Source organism: Trachypithecus francoisi, unplaced genomic scaffold, assembly GCF_009764315.1.
Source record: "Trachypithecus francoisi isolate TF-2019V2 unplaced genomic scaffold, Tfra_2.0 Lachesis_group1, whole genome shotgun sequence".
Lineage (NCBI taxonomy): Eukaryota > Metazoa > Chordata > Mammalia > Primates > Cercopithecidae > Trachypithecus > Trachypithecus francoisi.
The window spans coordinates 120,473,002-120,492,347 of NW_022681454.1; the positions used below are offsets into that span (position 1 = coordinate 120,473,002).

At 37.5% G+C, this 19,346-nt stretch overlaps 1 long non-coding RNA gene across 1 annotated transcript in view; it reads left to right on the forward strand.

Moving 5' to 3' along the window:
- LOC117085882 overlaps nt 1-15,002 on the forward strand; it is a 232,787-nt gene extending 217,785 nt beyond the window's left edge. Inside the window, exon 4 of the long non-coding RNA XR_004438117.1 lies at nt 14,875-15,002. This is a non-coding gene — a long non-coding RNA (uncharacterized LOC117085882). The remainder of the gene's footprint in view (nt 1-14,874) is intronic.
- The last annotated feature ends 4,344 nt before the right edge of the window (nt 15,003-19,346 follow it).

A 19,346-nucleotide genomic window follows, 5' to 3' on the forward strand; every position in this document is an offset into this window, starting at 1 on the left:
TTTTTCATTTTTTATTTTTATTTTTATTTTTTACCAGAAAGCACCTAAAAAGTAATGGGTACTTTTTACTCTTATGTTTTTTTCTTCTTAGTCACACTCATGGATATTAATAAACTGATATGTTCTCATTATTAATAATGATACTCAATCCTTATCCAAAATGTACTTCATACCAGGTACTGTATAATTGCTTTAAACAAATCATCTCAGTGAAATAATATCATTACATAAGATAACCAGGTATGAAATCATTTATAGACTATTTTGTAGTAAACATAGACAGTATTTTATCTTAGCTACTCTTTCAAATTGGGCTTGATTATTGGTTATTTGCAATAAGATTTGGCTAAATTTTTTTCTTAAGATTAAAAATAAATAGTAGATAAGAATTCTGTTGTGGGCCAGGCCTCCTGCTTGTGTGTTTTATGATTCTAGGCCAGCACTGTTGAATACAGTAGCTGTGGCTAGGTGCAGCTGTTGAATGCCTGAAGCATAGTTGGTCTGAATTAAAGATTTAAATGTTTTCTCTTAGACAATATTTAAAACAGCATTTAATATTTTTGTATTGATTAGATGTGGAAATGGTAATATTTGGATATATTGGATTCAATTAAATAGATTATTAATATTAATTTTAGCTGCTTTTATTGGGGGAAAGTAATCCCTATTCAATGCATGGTACAGGGACAGCTGGCTAGCCATATGTAGAAGAATGAAACTGAACCCCTACATTTCACTGTACAGAAAAGTTAACTGAGGATAGTTTAAAGATTTAGATGTAAGACCTCAAACTATACGAATCCTAGAAGAAAACCTAGAAAATACCATTCTGCACATTGGCCTTACTAAAGAATTTATGACTAAGTCCTCAAAAGGACTCGCAACAACAATAAAAAAATTGACAAGTGGGACCTAATTACACTAAAGAGCTTCTGCTCAGCTAAAGAAATGATCAACAAAGTAAACAGACAACCTACAGAATGGGAGAAAATATTTGCAAATTATGCATCTAACAAAGGTCCCTATAAGAAATGTTCACAACAGAACAAGCAAAAAACAAATAACTCCATTTAAAAATGAGCAAAAGACATGAACAGACACTTCTCTAAAGAAGAATATAAAAAAATGCTCAATCTCACTAATCATCAGAGAAATACTAATCAAAACCACAATGAGATACCATGTCACACCAGTCAGAATGGTGATTATTAAAAAGTCAAAAAACAACAGATGCTTGTGAGCCTGCAGAGAAGGGGAATGCTTACACACTGTTGATGGGAATGTAAATTAGTTCAGTCACTGTGGAAGGCAGTTTGTAGATTTCTGAAAGAACATAAACCAGAATGACCATTCAACCCAGCAATCCCATTATGGAGTTTATATGCAAAAGAAAATAAATCGTTCTACCAAAAGGGCACATGCACTCATATGTTCGTTGCAGCCCTATTATCAAAAGCAAAGACATGGGATTGAAACCACCTTTGCAAAAATCGTAACAGAAAATTATTGCAATGAGAGAGATCTTACCTAACCAACCCCATCTTGCTTCTAAGCTCCAAGTTGTCCTTGGCGTAGGCCAAACTAACTTTGGGAGGAACTTAGTTTATAGTTTAGCTTTGAAACAAAGATGAAAACAGCCCTTTCCCAAAACAAACCCCTTTCCTGCCTGGGGACTAGGCTGCCTTTGCAGGACTAAAAAATTAGCCACAAGATTAGAATTATGGTTTAGGAGTCATGCAGCTGGAGGCTGCAAAATTCTAAACCTCCTCAAATTGCCCCTGGGGATAACATCACTATTGTAAAACCTAAGATCCCTGTTAAGATATTTTGCAGACCTTCCCTGTGCTGGATGGATCAGCTGGCACCATGCAAATTAATAAACTGGCACATCTGATCCTGTGGCCTTCATCCAGGAACTGACTCAGCACAAGACAGCTTTGACGCCCTATGATTTCATCTCCGACCCAACCATCAGCATTCCTGACTCACAAGCCCCCTTCCCATCAAATTATCCTTAAAAACTCCTAACTCCAAATTCCCCAGGAAACTAATTTGAGTAATAATAATGTCCATCAATGGTGGATTGGATAAAGAAAAGAAATGTGACACACACACACATACGTGTGTATATACATATATATACATGTATGCTATGGAATACTATACAACCATAAAAAAGAATGAAATCACGTCCTTTGAAGCAACATGAATGCAGTTGGAAGCCTTATTCTAAGTGAATCAATGCAGAAACAGAAAACCAAACACTGCACATTGTCACTTATAAGTGGAACTTAAACAATGGATACTCATGGACATAAAAATGGCAATAGTAGACCCTGGGGACTACTGGAAGGGGTAGGGAGGGAAAGGGACAACAGTTGAAAAGCTGTAGGGTACTATGCTCAGTACTTGGCTGATGGGATCAATTGTACCCAAATCTCACATCATGAAATATACCTGGGTAACAAACCTGAATATTTACCCTCTGAATCTAAAAAGTTGAAATTATCACTTTTTTTACCTGCTTCTTTTTACTTTTTAAAACGTGACTACTCGAAAGTTTAAATTTTCATAACTAGAATTATTTGTTGAGCAGCATACAATTTCTCAAACCTTGGAACTAGATTGGACACTGACAGCTTGATTTCCTATTCCACACTGATTATTGCATTTTACTTGCTTTTATTTTAGCAACCATAGAAAATCCAGCTCCACAGAGGTGTGGCATCATAAAAAATGTAGCGTAACTTGGAACACAGTTTGGGAACCACAGATATATACTATGAAAAACTCGACAATTTTTAGTTTTGTTACATATGCCATCTCTCGGTGGAATGATGAATTCTACGATGTTATCAGAATACATATCTCATTCACCTTTATACTCATTCATCTATTCATTCGTTCATTCATTTAGCTATTCATATTCAGTATCTAAAATGTGCAAAACATTGAGTGCTGTGTGCTGCTGATACAGTGGTGAGAAACGCTGACAAAAATCCCTATCTTGTGGAGTTTGCATTCTAGTAAAAAACAGAGAGAGAAACCTGAAGTGAACAGGAAAACAAGGTAATTGCAAGTTATGATAGGTGCTATGGAAGTGAGACTACGTGGAGCACTGCAGGGGTGGGGTGGGGTGGCCCCTTGGATGGGGCGGCCAGAGAGGCCTCTGAAGTGACATTTGAATGGACACCAACAAAGGGAATAGTCAACCTGGAAAAGCATCTGAAAAGAGCATTCTGAAAGATTAGCAACAGCAAAGACCTTAAGAATGGAAATAACTTGGGGTGTTAGCACAACAGAAAGAAGACGGCTGTAGTTGAGGAAGGGGAAGCCTGATGTGACAAGTTGTAGAGCCTGACAGGAGCCTCCGTGCAAGACATTGTATGCTACAATCAGCAGTTTCAGTTATTATTTTCCAAAAGCAAGGCTTAAGCTACCTAGTGCAATGCTTTTCCTGTAACAGGCACCAAGTAAATGGTTGTGGAATTAATGTAGATAGCTAAATAATGGGTGCCAAAAATGAATACAGGATCCAGCTTTTTAAAATAAGCCTTAAGGTTTTTTTTTTTTTTTTTGACGGAGTCTTGCTCTGTTGCCCAGGCTGGAGTGCAGTGACCGGATCCCAGCTCACTGCAAGCTCTGCCTCCCACGTTTACGCCATTCTCCTGCCTCAGCCTCCCCAGTAGCTGGGACTACAGGCGCCCGCCACCATGCCCGGCTAATTTTTTGTATGTTTTTTAGTAGAGATGGGGTTTCACCGAGTCTTAAGGTTTTTTTCTGATCAATTTAATTTTTTATTCTTTCAGAAATAGACTTGTTTTATTACAGGAAAAATAAATGACCAATTATTAACATCTTCATTTGCAATTAACCACTTTTTTTTAAATATATGAATTTGTCAGGAGTAGGAAGCTGTGATGGTTAATATTGAATGTCAACTTGATTGGATTGAGGGATGCAAAGTATGTTCCTGGGTGTGTCTGTGAGGGTGTTGCCAAAGGAGAGTAACATTTGAGTCAGTGGGCTGGAAGAGGGAGACCCACCCTCAATCTGTATGGGCACCATCTAATCAGCTGCCAGTGTAGCTAGGATGAAAGCAGGCAGAGGAACGTGGAAGGACTAGGTTGTCTTAGTCTTCCGGCCTGTATCTTTCTCCCATGGTGGATGCTTCTGGCCCTCAAACATCACAATCCAAGTTCTTCAGCTTTTGGACTCAGACCTTTGACCAAGGCTGAAGGCTGCACTGTTGGCTTCCCTTTTGAGGTTTTGGGACTTGAACTGGTTTACTTGTTCCTCAGCTTGCAAATGGCCTACTGTGGGACTTCACCTTGTGATTGTATGAGTCAAGAGTCCCTAATAACCCCCACTTTATATATAGGTCTATCCTTTTAGTTCTGTCCCTCTAGAGAACCCTGACTAATACAGAGGTTCTGTATAGGGACCAACCAAGACTGAAATCTTTGGGGAATTACCTTAATTCAGTGGTAGCTTCCAGGTGTGCTACCAGGCAGGTAATCCAGAGCTCATGAAACAGAAAGACTGACAGACCAAATAAAGCTGCTTGGATAGTGAATGTATTAAATAAATCATAAACATACAGCAATAGCAAGGGCAAACAGACTGAGTAGACTGACATACTTGGAAGATGGAGCAAGTGGCACGGAAGGCAAGTCCTAAGTTATGCCATGTGTACATGCTTGGGATTTTCCTGCTGACAATGTGGCTACAAGAATCAGGTGAAAGTGTGGTAGTCAGAAGAATGGTCCTTGAAATGGCTCACACTTTAATCCTCAGTATCTGGGAATATTGGTGATTCCCTGAGTCAGTGTCTATGCAAATGTCACTTTAAAGAGATCTTCTGCGGCCACCTTATCTCAGCTATCTTACATGGCTAAAGGGATTTTGCAGATGTGATTATGTCAAAGACCTTAGCAGGGGGATTTTCCTAGATTATCCAGATGGACCTAATCTGATCACACCGGTTCTTAAAAATTGGACAATATTTCCTGGGCTCCAGTCAGAGAGAAGTGTGAGGATGGATGGAGAGTCAAAAGAATGTGATGCTGCTGCTGTGGAAGATGAAGGAAGATGTCCACCAGCTAAGGAATGTGGGTGGCCTCTAGATGCTGGAAAAAGCAAGGAAGTGGATTGTCCCCATCAAGCCCCCAGAAAGAAATGCGGCTTAGCTGACATCTTGATCTTTGTCCAGTGAAATTCATGCCAGACTTCTAACCTATAGAAGATAAGTCTGTGTTTTAAGCCACTGTGTTTGCAGCAATTTGTTATGGCAGCAATAGGAAAGTAATTCAGAAAGTGAAGCAGCAGGGCTGGGCAGGCGAGAGGGTCCTTAAGCCAACACTTGCTCTATGAGAGATGCAGGGGCAAGACACTGGCCATGGCCTGGCCACAGTTGTAGTTCTCTGAGCAGCTACAGCCTTTGCCTGAATTTTGCAAGCAGAGCACATCTGGGGAATGAGTTGGTGGCTGCATCCAAGACACCTGAGCTGTCGATCTGAGCTGGCATAAACTGTGTCTTGTAAATATTAAATATTTGTTTGGTCTTTCCATCATTTTCTATCTAAATTAAAACTCTCATTTGTTTCATTAAAAAAAAAAACTATACTAAAAATACCATAAATTCCATCTATTCAACCTGTTTTTTTTTTTTTTTTCTCACTCTGTCACCCAGGTTGGAGTGCAGTGGCATGATCTCAGCTCACTGCAACCTCCACGTCCTGGGTTCAAGCACTTCTCCTGCTTCAGCCTCCCAAATAGCTGGGACTACAGGTGCTCACCACCACGCCTGACTAATTTTTGTAATTTTAGTAGAGATGTGGTTTCACCACGTTGGCCAGGTTGGTCTCGAACTCCTGACCTCAGGTGATCTTCCCACCTCGGCCTCCCAAAGTGCTGGGATTACAGGCATGAGCCACTGCGCCTGGCCTTAACCTGTTTTTAACATGCTTTACTGACTTACTCTTTGACATTGTTGTTAGGGTCTGATATTTTATGTTCCCCTATCCCCAAAATTCATCTGTTGAAATCCTGATCCCCAAGATGATGGTGTTATGAGGTGGGGCCTTTGGGAGGTGATTAAATCATAGGGGAAGAATCCTTAAGAATGGAATTAGTGTTCTCGTATAAGAGGCCCTAGAGAGACCTTTTGCCCTTTCCACCATGTAAGAACCCAGTAAGAAGGCACCCTTTATGAACCAGAAAGTGGGCCCTCACCAGACACTGAATCCAACACCTTAATCTTGGACTTCCTAACTCCAAGATCTGTGAGACCTAGTACTTTCTACTGTTTATAAGCCACTCAGTTTTTGGTATTTTGTTATAGCACCCCAAATGGGTTAAGACATTTATGATATTTGTACATTTCTTTTTACCCCCTTGCACACTGTTAGTGGGAATATAGATTGGTGTAGCCACTATAGAAAACAGTATGAAGGTGCCTTAACATTAAAAACAGAACTGTCATATGATCCGGCAATCCCACTTCTGAGTCTATATTCAAAGGAAATAAAATCAATGTGTCAAAAAGATATCTACACCCGCATATTCACGGCAGCATTATTCACAATAGCCAAAATATAGAAGCAATTAAATGTTCATCCAGAGATGAATGGATACAGAAAAGGTCATATAAACACACAAAGGAATATTAATTCGACCTTAAAAAAGAAGAAAATCCTGCCATTTGTGACAACGTGGATGAACCTGGAGGACATTATACTAAGTGAGGGAAGCCACGCACAGAAAAACAAATACTAAACTACTTATACGATGAATCTAAAATGGTCAAACTAAAAGAAGCAGAGAGTGGAATAATAGTTTCCAGGGGCTGGGATGAGGCAGAAACAGGAGGTACAAAGTTATAGTAGAGATCTACTGTAATACTAATGTATTGTATACTTGAAAATATGCTAAGAAGATAGATCCTATATTAAGCATTCCTATCATACACACACAAAATTATAATAAATAGGAAGGCAAGAATAAATTTTTGGAGGCAATGGATAGGCTTATGGCAGATTGTAGTAATGGCTTCATGGGTCTATACTTATCTCCAAACTCACTGTGTACATTAAATATGAACAGCTTTGTGTATGGTAATCATACCTCAATAAAGTCATTAAAATAAAGAATCCCACAAAAGGCAATCCTCCATGGGTGTAAATAATTTGAGTGTGTTCAGTGTGCCCCTTCTGTTGAGTATGTTTAGGGATTCTTGCTTCCTTGATGAACCTCACTTTTGCCATACACCTCCCATGGAACTGAGGAGGATATTTTGAGAATTTTCCAGTACTTCAGGCTGTCTGACAGACTCTCAGTAGATGTGCAAGCTTTTCCAGGTGCTGTGAACTGCACATTCTGTTTATAGTCTGAAATTGAAGTACATTATTTGGTTATGTCAGTACCTTGGTGAACACAATCATCTGTGTGCAAGGACAAATTACAGCTGTAAACATTTGTTATACATGTAACATACAGAGAGGTGAAATCAACTTGCACACTTGAATAATCACATATTATAATTGTAAGAGACGTAAAGGTAATTTAAACACTATATTTGGCTTTTGTTCAAGTTTTAAATATTAAAAAAAAATGCCACTAGACCATTATATTTTCAGTGTAATATCAGATCAAGGAGGCTGATAATGGCGTGACTGTGTCCCCATCCAAATTTCATATCGAATTGGAATTCCCACAGTTCCCACCTGTTGTGGGAGAAACCCAGCGGGACGTGATGAATTATGGGGGTAGCTCTTTCCTGCACTGTTCTCATGATAGTGAATGAATCTCACGAGATCAGATGGTTTTAAAAAATGAGAGTTTCCCCTGCACAAGCTCTCTCTTTGCCAGCTGCAATCCACATAAGATGTGACATGCTCTTCCTTGCCTTCCACCATGATTGTGAGGCCTCCTCAGCCATGTGAAACTGTATGTCCATTAAATCTAATTTTCTTCCCAGTCTCCTATATGTCTTTATCAGCACTGTGAAAATGGACTAATACAGAGACTGTTGTCTACTTAACTCGTTCAGAAAAATGTGGTTTTTGATAGATAAAATTTTGAACTAAAAATTAGAGATTGGTCTACTTTGACTATTTTTCAAAAGCACCACTAATACATGATTGGGTGGTTGGAGATGGTCTGAGAGATGGATTTTTCCTAACATAGAAAATCAGTTAATATTCTCTTGAATCATATCTATATATGTGAAGCCAGGTTTCTCGTTTAAAGGATCTTTGGTTAGTGTGAGGTGCAGCCCATTTCTGAAAGGTTAGGAGTCAGCTTTTGTTAGCTGAACTTAGTTCATTGATTCCATACTTTCATTTAGAAGTTCCTTTTCTTTTCAATTTTTATTTTAGGAATAAGAAGACCAGCCTGGATAACATAGAGAGATCCTGTATCTAAGAAAAAAAAAAAAAAAAAAAAAAAAAAAAACTATTAGCCAGGCATGGTGATGCATGCCTGCAGTCTCAGCTACTCTGGAGGCTGAGGAGGGAGGATTGCTTAAGCCCAGGAATTCAAGGCTGCAGTAAACCATGATCTCACCACTGCATTTAAGCCTGGGCAACACAGTAAGACCTTGCCTTTTAAAAAAGGGATGTGAAAACTTTATTAATATTTACTTACTTTAGCAAGATTTTCTATCCTAATGCAGAAATCAATATTATGTTAACCACTCTTCAATTACAAAAGAACTATTAAATGAGGCAAAATTTTCTGAAAGTCAATCTCCATTTAGTAGTTTTCTTAAAGAATTGATTAATGGCCAATATAATAAAATATTTTTCTTTGAGCTGGAAAAATTCTGTTAAACCATTCAATTTCATGCCAATAAAGCAATTTTTAGACAAATGTTATAATTGAACTGGATAAGTATTAATTCGATTCAGATTTGCTAGGATCAGCCAAGCAACCAGTATTTGCTAGTCTGTTGCAATAAAAGCTTAGCATTAAGTTTTCTGTTCATGTTGTCACCAGGTTATAATATCCTCAGAGCTCTGTCCTTAGAGAATTAAATAAAAGCCATTTAGTAATTAGTCCATGAAGGTGTTAAAATTGTCTTATAGTTCATTAGTTATACTTTGATGTTGCCAACTTCTATTAAATAGATCAAGGTTGAAGCAGTAGGGAAGGAAGAATGTTTTAATGGAGACTTTATTGCAACTGAGAATTACAAAAGATGAAGAAAAGTTTAAGTTTATTTAATGATGGTAATAACATAAAGTCTGATATTTAAATGTCTTTTAAGCACTTTTCATTAAGAGATGATCTGGGAACTAGGAAGGAATACATTGACCCATGGAAAATTAACGATGCAGCATGCACAGACACATCCCCACTTCTGATGAACAACAATCATCACCAAACACAGTGCACATATGTAGAGACATCATTATTAAGTTAGAGATTAGACATAGCTTTTTTTTGGAGTATGAGAACCTTAATAATAGGCCTCACATTTATAATTCTAAAATCTAGAATTTACAGATAGCTCTTTCATTTAAAAAAATAGAAAGCTTAACCTTATTTAGGGTATCTGTAGCTCAAGCTGATTTCTGTAGAATTCAACCTATGGGGCTGCAGATATGGTTCTTACCTTGGGAATAGTGAGGACGACTGCCAGCAGTCCCCATGGCTTTTCCCTCTCACCTTGCTTTGAGAGGATTGAAGAAGGTAGGAATTAGGAGAGGCTCTGGAGCCTTAGCTGGAGAGTGGAAAGACAGAGAAATCAAGTCATAGAACTTCTAAACCCTACTGTCTTTTGCACTTGTCCTATGCTTCTCATCCAAGTTGTATGGACTGATTCAATAGCACCTGAAATCAACTTGCATATGAGAATGGGCAGATTTGGGAGGAGCATAAACTGGGCTTAGCAATAGTTAGTGGTGCTTACTATTGGGAAGTCATTAAGAATAGTGCCTTAGCTGTTCAGAGAATTGACAGCTTACCTTGTTCCTGAAATTGTCTTTGAATTCCTGTTTTCAGAAAGAGGAGAAAACAAATAGCGAATGTATGCCTGCACTGTGACAGGATTATTTATTTTTTTTTAAAGAAATATCAGATACATAAACTTTGCAGTGGAGGATAAACCATGTTCAAAAAGAAACAAACTCAGAAAGGAAGAAGGAAGGGTCATATGTATAGAATATGAAAGTGGATTTAATCACATTTATATAAAGAATTGTCCAAATGGCTAGTCAGATAAATACGTCTCATATTTTACCTTTCTGGTGTCATGAAAAATGTTCTTTTACTACCTTGATAATCATATGTATGACACATAAAAAAAATACAAAGTCAACCAAAAATAAATTCCTAGTTTTCAAGTCTGATGGTGAACAGAAATAGCCAGTCTTTGTTAAGTTTTCTGATTTAATTACATACTTCTATACATCATAGAAAATATTTTGGTTATCATTGTTCTTTAAGGAATTAAAAAGCATTAACAGATGTCTAAAAAGTTGCTACTTTAAAGAACTGTATAAGAACATTTGGGAAAAAGGTTTAGAAACCCAGGCAACTTTACAAATAGGTAACTAATAATAATTATCTTAGAATCATGGAAATAAAAGAAACTATAAGGTCCATCCTTTTGTTTTAGTCCCACCTTTGTCTTCCCAGAACATTTTGTATTCTGTCCTATCAGGTAGTGTTCTTTTCACGGTACTACATTGTGATTAAAAAATGTAGCAAAGGGCCGGGCGCGGTGGCTCAAGCCTGTAATCCCAGCACTTTGGGAGGCCGAGACGAGCGGATCACCAGGTCAGGAGATCGAGACCATCCTGGCTAACACGGTGAAACCCCGTCTCTACTAAAAGTACAAAAAATTAGCTGGGCGTGGTGGCGGGCGCCTGTAGTCCCAGTTACTCGGGAGGCTGAGGCAGGAGAATGGCGTGAACCCGGGAGGTGGAGCTTGCAGTGAGCTGAGATCTGGCCACTGAACTCCAGCCTGGGCCACAGAGCCAGACTCCATCTCAAAAAAAAAAAAAAAAAAAGTAGCAAAATATGTACAAAAGCATTTTATATAGATAAATAGGAAGCAATTCACTCTTTAAAGAAAACTTGTAAAACTAGTTGCTAATGCCAAAAGGAGTAGAAAAGCTGCAATTTGTGTTAACTCTGTTTGCAAGTTGAGACAGGGCTGGAGTGAGCGTGGAGCATGTTCTTCAACTGCAATCGCGTGTCTTAGGTACCAGGATAATTCTCTTTCCTTAGTGACTGCCTCCGTAACATTCACATGAGCAGCCAATACATACTGGGGTGAAGGTGGCGGTGAAATAGGGGGATCCTTAGGGTGTCTTCCTTCCAACCCATCTCAGTTGAGCATATTTGCTGTAAAAATCAGAGAAACTCTTCAAAGTTTTGCAATATAATTCTTTGCCATTTCTGAACATAGTGGAGAAGCTTTAGGAAATCTTAATGTCTCCGAAGCTTTCAAATAGAGAAAACAGAGCCCATATATGTCCTCCACAGTGTGGAAACAGGCTGTTTGTTGAACAGTCTTTTATGAGACTTGTCTTATTCTGTAATATGACATTAGTCATTCTTGACTAATTGTCTTGATGTCTCCATTAGGTTCTGAATGACTGGACCCTTCTAGGCACTGTTGTGTATCCAAAGTCTTAATCAGTAGAGTAAGTAGTTTCTAAATTAGCAGGCCTTAGAAAACATTAATGTACCAAGCTTTACCTCAGTTTAGGTTTATAAGATATTTTACATTATAAAGCTCATTAACATTACTAATACTTATCTATTTATAACAAAGTACTCAATATTACTCAGTCTCACTGTGCAGATCATATCCACAAGGATGGACATCTGATATCCAATTCATTATTGTAAACATTTGATAAACATTTTATTTGACCTCATGTTAAGCCCAGGGGTGTAAAGAAAACTAAAGCAATAAAGAAGGCAGACGTCTATAGGAAAACAAAAGAACCAAAGTAAAATAAAGCCCAATTGACTTTAAATATAGGGGTAAGGGGGTTCCAGTCATATCATTAGACCTTGAAGTCAATATTGTATTTTTAATACAATAGTTTCTGAGGCTATCAGGAAAACTGTAATGTTTAAATGCACATTCTGTTTAAGAAGGTGTGGAACACAGTTATATACCTATGGAAACATTCATCAAGCTGTATACATAAGATCTGTGTACTTTGGGTATGTAAATTATAACAATTAAAAGAAAGAACATATGAAAGTATAGATTATACCCAGCATCTATACTAAAAAAAAAAGAGGCTCCTTTGGCCAATCTCTTAGCTATTTCACCCACTTATTTGGAATATTTGTTCTGTACAGCTCAGGATTTTTGTGTTCTAATGTGTAGTATGCATTAGTATAATATATAATATTAAATTATTTATCTCATCATTACTTTTGGTGAAAAATTTTACTTCTTATACAGGATTTTTAAGTACCTGCTCATTTGTCTAATGCTTAAAATATACACACAATATAATTTTCATACTATATTAGTATCACATTCTTCAGTCTCATGTGAGAGACTAAATGCTAGAATTATGAAAAGAACTTCATTTTGTTTCATGATTTGGGGATTTTCTAGAACACTGCGTTAGGCCAGATACACTTTCCACAGTGACCACAGATCTAGAAAAAATATTCTTGTGCCTTGAAGCCCTGGCAGCACCCCAGAACCCCAGACTATGGGGTTACAGGTCTTTATTCTGAACATTATGAAACTTCCTCCTAAACAATAGATAAATTGATTTTGTGGTCAGAAAGCCCGTGCTTAGATATAAGACAGGCTACAAATGTGAATTTATGCAGTTTGGAGAAGGCATAGAGATAATGTCAACTTTAATTCCTGTTTTTCTCCAAACACAGAGAATAGGCCAAAGGTCATGTGTGGAAATTAAAAAAAAAAAAATGGAAAACAGATGTTAGGAAGCCCACTATAGGAATGGAAACACAAGCAGCACTGAACATTATTTAAAAGCAAAACAAAACAAACATTTGCTTAAAAAAAATCTAGCAAGTGATTATCTTATGAAGGTTCTATTTTCATAATGATTTGTTTAACATAGTTTGACTTTTTACTATTTTTCTGAAGTTTAATTTTATATAATCTTTATATATATAAAAGTTTAATTTTATATAATCTCTTCCTTATATCTAGAGACAGAATTTGGGAGCAAAACAAGATTTTAGAATCTTCCCATTATAAATTCCTAAAAAGATGATGCCTGGAGAATAGCCTCTTCTCAAGAACCAAAATACAGTCACTTTATCCCTCAAATAATCTAACTTAAAAAATGTTTGTCTTTCAATTGACAGTGGTGTTACCTTTCAAAATGCTTATTATTCTTAAATTTTCATTCTATTAAGATACATTAATAAGTTTCTTTGATATTAGTAAGAGCCATGCAGATTTATTGTGGTGAAAATAGACAGGTATAATTTTATGTTAGATTATAAAATACACCCTAATGACTCTCAAATGGATTGTCAATTCTTTTTGTGCTTAAAGAAGATCTATGTGTTTGACATACTTTGACATTTTACACATGATCTTCAGCCAAATAAAGGAAGATATTGCAAGATCAATGAAAATACAGAAATGTATTGATGATGAGCTGCAACTTTGTAAACAAACACACAATGGACATCTAGACTCTATCTTGAAACTTTTCTCTGTGTTGTGTTTTAAAAATCCAGATAAGATTCATAAAATTGAAAGAAATGTAATATGATTAAGAAGTAATTTCCAAAATTTTAAATTAAACTGAAATTAAGAGGAATTATTAAAAATACACATTCCTATTGCTGTTGTAATCTTTGTGTAGGAATGCAGAATAAGCTTACTCAATGTTTTCTTAAATTAAATAGTTATTAATCTTCTAGACATCACCATTTGTTGGAATTCAAGAGTTATGAATGGCCCTCACCATACCAGTGCTTTCTGACTGAACTCCTCTCTATGCTAAATGCAAGAGACGCAATAGTTAGGCAGGTATAACTTTGCCCCTATTCTGCCTGAAGAAGTTACGGAAGACTGATCATAGTCCCTCTGCAACCCCTAGGATTAAGGGTTCTCTTATAAAAGGGAAGGGGGAAATGTCAGAGGCATTAGAACCAGAGCAACTCCATTTTGAATAGGGACTGAGTAAAAATAAGGCTGAGACCTGCTGGGCTGCATTTCCAGGAGGCTAAGGCATCCTAAGTCACAGAATGAAATAGGGGGTCAGCACAAGATACAGGTCATAAAGACCTTGCTGATAAAACAAGTTGCAGTAAAGAGGCCAGCTAAAACCTACCCAAACCAAGATGGCAATGAGAGTGACCTCTGGTTGCCCTTACTGCTACACTCCCACCGGCACCATGACAGTTTGTGAATGCCATGGCAATGTCAGGAAGTTACCTATATGGTCCAAAAATGGGAGGTACAAATAATCCACCCCTTTTTAGCATATAATCAAGAAATAAGCATAGAAAAGGGCAACCAGCAGCCCTTGGGGCTGCTTTGCCTATGGAGTAGCCATTCTTTTATTCCTTTACTTTCCTAATAAACTTGCTTTGGCTTTAAAAAATAAAAAAAAAACATATTTCTCAGCATATCTTTTTATTAAAAACTTCCCACTGATGGCTTTCTTGTGTGTCTATGTATTTGTTTGGTTTAGTATTCACCAATTGACTTAAATGATGACAAAGGAGAGTTGGCATGCATTTGCAGGAGGTATATAATTAAGAGGATGTAATTAAGGATTATTGCTGGATGTGTTTACATTAGGGATGTAATTAGGAAGAAAGAAGAGTCAGTGCAATAGCCAAGGCATGGATGCCAGAATGTGCTTGGAAACTCAGAAACTGAAATGTATTTCTTTGTAGGAGGAACTGCCGTGGTCATCCCAGTCATGTGCTGTAAGAGCAATGACAGCAATGGAATAAGGAGGAGTCTGAAAGCCACCATGCCCAGAACCACCAGCCTCAAGCAAATCATCTTCCCTTGTCCTCTTTTTTTTTTTTTTTTTTTTTTTTTTTTTTTTTTTGTTGAGACGGAGTCTCGCTCTGTCGCCCAGGCTGGAGTGCAGTGGCCGGATCTCAGCTCACTGCAAGCTCCGCCTCCCGGGTTTACGCCATTCTCCTGCCTCAGCCTCCCGAGAAGCTGGGACTACAGGCGCCCGCCACCTCGCCCGGCTAGTTTTTTTTGTATTTTTAGTAGAGACGGGGTTTCACTGTGTTCGCCAGGATGGTCTCGATCTCCTGACCTCGTGATCCGCCCGTCTCGGCCTCCCACTTCCCTTGTCCTCTTGCTCTCATCTTACCCTTCCAGACATGGTATACTATTTTTATGTGGGTTCTTATTTTCTCATGAGTAGACGCATTAACGTGATGAGTTTAACTATAGTTCATTTTATTTATGAGTCTCTGGTTAAATGTTAATAGCCTGAAGTCAAGTATCAAACAAGAATTTAGGGCTAAAGATCTTGCAAGTTGTACTTACTGCCTATGCAACAACGTTAGGATCCCGCCAATCCTGTTTCTTTATATATTTTGATGTTATCAAGAGTGAACACTTACTATGCTTTTTAAATGCCCATACTGTTCTAAGCATCCTGGATATGTTAACTCATTTAATCCTCATGATGTGCACATGAGACAGCTACTATTATTATCATCTATTTTAAGGTCGAGGAAACTAAATCAATAGAGAGGTTAAGTAATTCACCCAAAGTCACACAGCTGGTGAGAGGCAAAGCTAGCGACGACTACAGAATATGTGCTGTTAACAATCATACTACCATCTGTGCCTTTTTAAAGTTGGTAGATAAATCTTTTATGATCATGTCTTATTATAAGAAGGAGTAAAAATTATTGGATTGGATGTATGCTGGATTGTTCATATTGCATAGACAGTGATGGGGAGTTTTCTCCAGTTGTGTAAGTCTGTTTTATGTTTTGAATATACAGCTTGCACCATTACAATATCACTTGACATGCTCTCTAATATCACCATGCAGATTCATTCTCATCCTGTCTATAGTGTGAATAACTCATAGCCTCAAGATTAGCACAATAAAAACAGATTCTTAATAAAACAACATGAGATTCTATTCAAAGACTCGAAGGAAGCTGATCTCATGTCCATTAAACTGCTAGTTGGATCTGTTTGAAAAACTTCCAAAGGGTTAGTATATGTGTTTCAGTGCAGTGTAATGAAAATTCAGGACTGGTGGGGGATTTAGTAAAAGTGAAAAGAAAGGAGAAGTTAAAATCTGAAGCAAAGCAGACTTTTCAGAAACAATTTATCGTTCCTCAGTTATACAGAGCCTTCATATATAGAGAAAGGTTAACCTTAGACAGAGCTTGCCCTGCATATCAGTAATCTTTATTATTGAGACACAACAACTTTATTTCATAATCATCTTCTTCCGGCCAACCAGCTGTGATTACTCAAGGAAGATTAACTAAAACCTGATGGATTTCAGCCCCTATTCAGCAATGCCAGCCAAATACTATAATTACACAGGATGCAGGCTGAGATAATGTCGACCTTGTACTTAGAGATAGTCCTAGATAAGTTGAACGGTCAGATTTGCAGGTCAGGTTTTTCAATCACTGGGGCTGTATCTGTAAAGGGAAAGAGACAGGAAAAGAGGAAGAAAAGCAAGCAAAAAACCTCTCATCATTTTAGCCATACTGAAATAAGGCATTTAATAAAGACAAATACTTCAACAGATAGGAGTGGGTTCACCAGTACAGATCTTAGAAGTTGTGTGGAAGATGTATAGTTCCTAAAGTAAATGTCATCTCTGCCCCTCCTGAGTCCATGTATTATGTGGATGGGATGTGTGTGAGCCTTTCCATTTGACAGTTTGCACTTCATGCTGCTGATGTTATGAAATTTACATTAAGTTGGAAAAACAGTCTTTGTCATACTTTGTCGTTTTGGAGGAAATGGATTTCCTTAACAAGAGCACCACTTTATTTCCCCTATGAATTCAGATACAGAAAACGTTCCTGAATGGCATTCTACCAAATAGAAAGGCTGCTAAGGAAGGACTTATTATTCTAAAAATTTTAATGACCCAGAAGCAAAATATTTTTGGTCTTTATATTGTAGACATAAATGCTTAAATTCAGATTTCAAGTGCCAAGACCTCTGAGATATTACTGTTGGAACTCAACCAAAGATGAGGGATGCAGGAGGTATTTGTTAGTGGTTAATGAATAATTCCTTAAATCATTTGGTTATTAACTAGTTCAAAATGCCTCACCTCTAGAGCTTTGTAATTTTATTAAACTACGCAAAAGTTTCCCTGCTTTAATAAACTTTATGTGAAATGTGAAAATATTTTACATATATCAAATGTGCTTTCCCTTTAACGATTTCTGAGATGCTGCATATTCAGACATTTGTGCCTTTGCCCGTGAGCCTTCTTTTTTAAGGGATAGCTTCGTTCCTACTCATTTTCTCCTAGTGAACTCCTATTCATTTTTCAAAGCCTACATCAGGACAATATGTTTTTGTTATTTTTATTACAATGTTTCTTTTTCTTTATTCAACTAATTAATTGCCCCTTCCCCTTTGGGTTCATAGTATAATAGTCCTTCCTCCATTATACTGTGTATCACCTTTTATTACTATTAATATTATTATTATTGGTTAATTGGCCATTTCTCCAGCTAGAGCTCTTTAAGGACATTGATGGTGGCTTTATTTTTCTTTGATCTCTAGCATAAAAGAACCAGGAACATGATAGGCATTTAATAAATATTTTTTGAAGGCATGAGTACATAAGTAAATAGTGAAGTTATTCTAAAGAAACAGGTTAGTTTTTAGTACAGCTGCTAAATTTTGAATCTTTCAAAATATCAAAGAGGATTGTGTTTTTAATATGTAAGGCCAATTGTAGAGTAGGAAGCTACTGAAAATGACATTGCTCTTGAGTATGTTAGAACACTTCCTTATTCTTTATGTATCCATAGAGAAAAGGAAAAGTCTTCTTAACTCTCCAGAAGAATTAATAAGAGGAGCATTTCTAATTTCTTTCCACCCACTCACTCACTCTCCTTCCACTGACCATTGAAAATGGGGGAAGAAAGAAAGTATGGTTGGCTAAAGGTTTTCTGGATCCTCCCCAAATTTCTTTGGCTCTGCTCTTTACCTTCTGGCAGTCTCAACAGAGGAAACCCGCATCTTTAGATGAGTGGGTGCTATGGATTGATTGTGTCCTCTCAAGTTATTGTGTTGTGAACTTAATTGCTAATGCAATAGGGTAGGGCCTGATGGGAGGTTTATAGGTGGAAGGGACTAATGCTGCCATAAAAAGGTCTTGAGGGAGTGAGTTCTATTTCTTCAGCTTTTCTGCCATGTGAAGACATAGAGTTTGTCTCTCTCTTGCTCTTCCATCTTCTGCTGTGTTAGGATGCAGCAAGGAAACCCTGATCAGAGACTGGAATCTAGATCTTGGACTTTGCAGCCTCTAGAACTGTGAAAATACAGTTCTAGGGGCCTGGTGTGGTGGCTCATGCCTGTAATACCAGCACTTTGGGAGGCTGAGGTGGGCGGATGATGAGGTCAGGAGTTTGAGACCATCCTGGCCAACATGGTGAAACCCCATCTCTATTAAAATACAAAAAAATAGCTGGGTGTCATGGTGGACGCCTATAATCCCAGCTACTCAGGAGGCTGAAGCAGGAGAATTGCTTGAACCCAGGAAGCAGAGGTTGCAGTGAGCCAAGAAGAGGCTGTTGCATTCCAGCCTGGGTGACAGAGCCAGATTCTGTCTTAAAAAAAAAAGGAAAATAAAATAAAAGACAGTTCTGTTCTTTATAAATTACCCAGTGCATGGTATTCTGCTCTAGCAGCACAAAAGGAACTAAGGCCATCGGTATTTTCAATGCAGGGGATATTATTAGGCCTGCAGAAGAGTGTGGCTTCATCAGTAACCCAAAGCTGTTCATTTTTGTTGATAACAAAGGTAATATTTGACCTTAATTTATCTGACTCCTATATTCATCTTTACTAAGTGTCCAGTCTCAGGTAGGGGAAAGGAGGTATTAATTATTGTACCCTGCTACCACCAAATCAATCCAAAATAATGTCTCTAATTGTCCATTTCCAGAATATTGTGGAATTATAAAATTTTAGTGAACTCTTACTATGAATACACTGTAATTAATTCAAATTTAATATTTTAAATTACAGAGTTGAGGCAGAGATACCAAATAATCTTATTTACTAAAAAAATTATTTCAGAATCCCTTAATTATCTGCCTTTTCAGAGAATGACATCAGGCACGTAGGGCTTGTAGAGGTCTAAACTGTCATCCAATACAAGGGCTGAATAGAGACC